We start from the raw sequence: 5,776 nt of genomic DNA on the forward strand, positions 1-5,776 counted from the left end.
AGGAGGTGTGGTGTGGTTATCCAGCTCCACTAGTTTATCCCTTGTTGTCACTCCTCCCATCTCACAGTTCAGATAGCCACATTTATCCTCCTGGTCCCTGCTTTAGAAAGCAGTCTAGAAAATTGTCACACTGGCAATAACTTCATGTGTTCATCCCTTCAGGATTGTTGAGTGAAAACTCAGGGCTATTAATTAAGTTGTTAGCTGCAAATCAAAACAATAAGCATTTTCACATTTTTTATTACTCGCAGAAGTATATTATAATTGTCTGCCTGGGTGGTAAATAAAAAAACCACAAAAGCTATTTTCCAGTGTTAAAGAGAGACCACCGTCATGCAAACACATGTACATACATATTGTGAGCACTTAGTTTGTGAGTGCTTTAGTTTGTGTGATATAGAACCGCATTGATTCTTTAATCATTTGATTAATGTGTGCAGTGTACCTCTTTTACCTTTACTCATTAATGATACATAGGTCTAACAGCAAGTTTGCCTTATTTTTAAATGTATATAATTCGGTTCATCAGGTGCATTATAGTCGGAATGATCTCTGCTCTTTGCTTTTCTATAGAACATAGGGGGTCATTCCGAGTTGATCGTAGCTGTGCTAAATTTAGCACAGCTACGATCATTCACACTAACATGCGGGGGGACGCCCAGCACAGGGCTAGTCCGCCCCACATGTCAGTGCCGCCCGCCCCCCCCCCCCCCACAGAAGTGCAAAGGCATCGCACAGCAACGATGCCTTTGCACTGCAAGAGTAGCTCCCGACCAGCGCAGCTTTAGCATGCTGGCCGGGAGCTACTCATTGCTCCCCAGCCCACAGCGGCTGCATGTGATGTCACGCACCCGCCGCTGCCCGCCAACGGTCTGGCCACACCTGCATTGGCCAGACCGCTCCCCCTAAATGGCGACTTAACCATTAACCATCCAGCCCCCTCCCATCTAGTGACCGCCTCTGCCTCAGAGGCGATCACTGAGCAACGACGGCAGTTCCGACCCGATCGCTGCGACAAACTGCAGCGAGCGGTCGGGTCGGAATGACCGCCATAGTCAAGTGTATACATGTACACCAGATTTAGGTGAATGTTTGCTGGGCTTTGTAGGTCCACAGCAGCTGTAGTTTCACAGGACGCATTAACTGATATACACCTAATATACACTATTTGTAATCTTACTTTATGGGTTATATTTACTTAAATGCAAATTTTTAGAAGTGGAGATGCTGGCCATAGCAACCAGTTAGGTTCTTAACTATTATGTTCTAGATGGTGTGAGAAAAATTATAAGTGCAGTAGTAGAATCTGATTGGTTGCTAAGTGCAGGGTCGGACTGGCCCACAGGGGTACCAGGGAAACCACCGGTAGGCCCCACTGCCTGAGGGCCCAATCCTTCCTCTAGGGATCAGGTTCAAGACTGTGCACTTGTTTTATACATGGTAGATATGTTGCATTACACTGCACTAAACTATTGTGTATGTCAAGCCTCAGGGAATGCTGGCCACACCCCCTTTGTAGTATGGCCACACCCCAAAATATGGGCCCCTATCACTGCATTCCCCCGGTGGGCCCATCATGCTCCAGTCCGACACTGGCTAAGTGTGATACACCCGGCCCGAGTGTGAGTGCGATTACCTTATCGGTGCGGGGAATACCCCAGTTCTTGTGATCCAGCAGTTCAGAGACACCTGCTGGGGACTCATGGAGCAAGTAACAATAGGGCTATGTAATCAGGGTCTTTTATTATTCCACAATTGTTACAATCTGCATGTGTACTACGTCACTGGGGCGAGAACCCAAGAATTTCTTTATGCTGTCAGACACCTGGTTAACAGGTCACCTCAATAATGCTTCTGCACTTGTAACAAACACAACACGTTTAGTACAGTGGTCTCATCAACACTAAGTGAGTTACTTTATCTATAGCTTATTTAACATATCACAACATTGCTATTAATACTAGTATGTCACAATCACTATTTTAGGCTAACAACGGTATACCTTTTATTACTAACACTTGCAAGTGTGTGGTAAACAAAACCTGACCTGTGCACAGGGATTTAAGTCTCTATTTCAGTAAATAGGGTTTACATCCACAGTCACTGTCCCATTCACCGTTGCTGGGTAGCAGAATTTGCCGTTGGGCAGGTAACCCAGTGTTAATATGAGATATGGAAGGAGAGAAGGGGAGACGTGTCTTTGTAATAGCCCTGGCTCAGTTCTGTGGTGACAGTGCTAATGCCCAGTGTCCCTGGCTCAAATCTGCGGTGGTTGTGAGGGTGCCCAGTCCTTCCCCAGTTGCCAGCTCCAGCTGGATGTCATGATCCCTGACTCACACAGCATCCCTTGGTCACTGTAGTCTCGCCTAGACGCGCCCACATGGCAGCTGCCTGTGCATAGTAAGCCTCTCTGGAAGCGATCACTGGCTGGCTGTCTCCAAACCTGGGTCACGCTAGTGTGGGCGCTATGCGTTGCCGCACTCAGCTCTGACACCTTGTCCTGCTCCGGGAACACCATTGCTGCGTCACTCCTGGTCCGCGCCACATGTGTCCACACACTGGCCCTCCTGCGCGCTCTCCACACTCCAGCTCCTGTTCCCTCCTCTGCACACATCTGCTGCTCCAGCTGCTCAGCTCACTCCTCACACAGGTCAGGGGTTTATCAAAACAGTGGGCTTTTCCCTTCCTGCTTCAGAGATGAGTCTGCCTTTCCTGGGTACTAGTGCCCCTCTTGTTCCATTAACCCTGTGTTGTCAAAATCTTGAATAGTCTGAGGGAATCTTCAATATCTCTAGGGCAATCATGCAGGGATCCCTGCTGGGACAGGGGTACCACACTAAGGACAACATCTCCACTTCTAAAAACCCAAACTTTACTAAATATACACCTACTTATTTCACTTGTGGTCCTTAGCAACAAAACAATGTGGCTTCATTTTATGCTTAGAAACACTGGTAAAATAAGTTTGGTGAAACACTTTGAAGACTTGATTGTCGTTAGAAATAGAGATCCTCACATACAATATCACATAACTGCAGAAGTATGGAATAATGCATAACCAGTGTTCACTAGACTACTGACTGCAATAATGTTATTGGTGATTGGTAACTACAGTGAATGTAAACCACACTTCTTGAGGACAGTAGAGATGTATGGTGTATTAAGCAGTTACCAACTCGGTCTGTTTACAAAGTCGTGATGTGAACTACTCTGTAAAGCAGTGGTGCTCAACTCTGTCCTCAGGTACCACCAACCAGGGCATTCTTAACAGCATTGTAGGCCCTGGCCTAAGCAATGCACTGGGGTACCTAACTAACCACCCATTCATGTGACCCAATATAAAAAACCATAACATGCCCCACTTGTGGTCCTGCACTATCTCCATATGCTTCCACACAGTGAATGGCTGTCAGCCCTCTGATTTGTGGATAGCTCCATCCATCTACCCATCAGCATGCTGACAGCCATTCACTGTCTGGCTTCAGGCTGGGAAGCAGGTAGCACCTCTGACCCAGCACCCCTCTCCCGGCACACACAGCCTTCATATAACAGTACTGAAAGTCACCTACTGGACAAGCTAATCCGCGGTACCTTCCCTGCCATCCGAACACGGACATAATGCTCCCTGGCAGCCACACTAGTGATCCCGATCTGTGTCCCAGCTGGAGCCAGCTTCTAACTCCTCGCCCCAACTACTGATAGGCCCCACCTCTTCCTTTCACACACGTCCCACACACAGACTGAACACTCACCACGCTGCTCTCTCTGTACAAGACAGCGGCAGGGGCTGTGCTTTAACGGAGAAGGTTGTGGGGGAGTCCACAGGAACAGCCTGCAGGAAGTCTATCACTCTGCGGCAGCTGTCGATTATGCGGCTGGGGGGGGGGGGGGGGTGTCCAGTTGAGTCGGCTCTAGCCAGGCAAGCCCCCTGGGTATTCTAAATGCCCTAGGCATTTGCATAGTTTGCCTATGCCTAGGGCCACCTCTGGCAGGTAGAGAATGTTTCCTCGCCACTGTGATTGTTTGACCATCACCTGCCTTACATGCAGTTCCCTAGAATTGTGGAGCCCTGGGCAACAAACATTAAAAGTATCACAAAGTACATTATAAACATGTTCAGTTTTGTAGAGCATCAACGTCAACCAAGATGGTGCTATGTGTTAGTACTGCTGCCTCAGTCACCCAAAGCATAATCCCCGATAAGCAGTCTTCAGAGCCGGCAATAACACATGGACGCTAAAGTGGTAATCCCTGGTATGACTCCCATGCCCGGAAGAGAGGTCAAACCATTCGTCCTGCTTTCAGGGGACTTCAGGGTCAAACCTATTGCCGAGCTGTGTTCCTTTTGGGGATAGTTATTTCACGCTTTTATACCTACATTATATTGTAAGTGCAATATCAAATTAAACCATTTGTTTTAAAAGGGATTATTTCACTATTTCCTGTGTCTTATGTGCCTGTTTAAATCCATACTCTGGCAACACTGTGTGGAAGAAGGGCACATTGTATTCACAGATTCCTTAAGAGGATACAGTAGAGGAGGACTAGAAGATCCAGTATCTCCTCTCTCTGTTTTTAGAACATTCATATAAGGTGAGTATCACCGTTTGTGTGTTTTATAACTACTGGTACAGGTTGAGTATCCCTTATCCAAAATGCTTGGGACCAGAGGTATTTTGGATATCGGATTTTTCCGTATTTTGGAATAATTAGATACCATAATGAGATGTCATGGTGATGGGACCTAAATCTAAGCACAGAATGCATTTATGTTACATATACACCTTATACACACAGCCTGAAGGTAATTTTAGCCAATATTTTTTATAACATTGTGCATTAAACAAAGTGTGTCTACATTCACACAATTCATTTATGTTTCATATACACCTTATATACACTGCCTGAAGGTCAATTAATACAATATTATTAATAACTTTGTGTATTAAATAAAGTTTGTGTACATTAAGCCATCAAAAAACAAAGGTTTCACTATCTCACTCTCACTCAAAAAAGTCCGTATTTCGGAATATTCCGTATTTCGGAATATTTGGATATGGGATACTCAACCTGTATAAAATTGGAAGGCAATATTGTCATTGAGGATCTCTTTTTGGTGAATGGAACCACCTTTTTTCATATGCATATTCTTTAGAGTGTTGATTTTGGATGTACACTTGTGTCGCACACTATTAGCTGCACTTTAGTTTTAATTGCACACTAATTTTAAGTATATTGTCTAAACTGCCCTTAACTTGGCCAAGATCTCAATGACCAGAAGATATAAACTTACAATATCATGTACAAATGACTAATACAGCTTCAAAATACACCAAATATCTAGTTGTGTGGTCGCCTGATCAGGCAACATCTCCACTTCTATAAACCTGCACTTTAGTAAATAATATACACCTACAAGTGAAAAGCTTGTACAGAAAGAGATTCACGGCTGTTTTACAGCCATAACAATACTTTACTGTTAGTCAAGTTTGTGGGTATAAATGAGAATCAAGCTATAAAAACAATGACATTTCAGAAAATTTCAATAACCTTTAATAAAATATAGCGTTGTGTTGTTGAAATGTTCATGTTTTTATTTGTGATGCACAATGGGGGTAATTCAAATTCTGATCACAGCAGCAAATTTGTTAGTTAATGGGCAAATGGGCAAAACCATGGGGTAATTCAGATCTAATCGCTCTTGTGCATTTTCGCACAGCGGGCGATCAGGCACAAACTGCACATGCATATGCACTGCAATGCGCAGGCGCATCGC

Source organism: Pseudophryne corroboree, chromosome 3, assembly GCF_028390025.1.
Source record: "Pseudophryne corroboree isolate aPseCor3 chromosome 3, aPseCor3.hap2, whole genome shotgun sequence".
Taxonomy (NCBI): Eukaryota; Metazoa; Chordata; class Amphibia; order Anura; family Myobatrachidae; genus Pseudophryne; species Pseudophryne corroboree.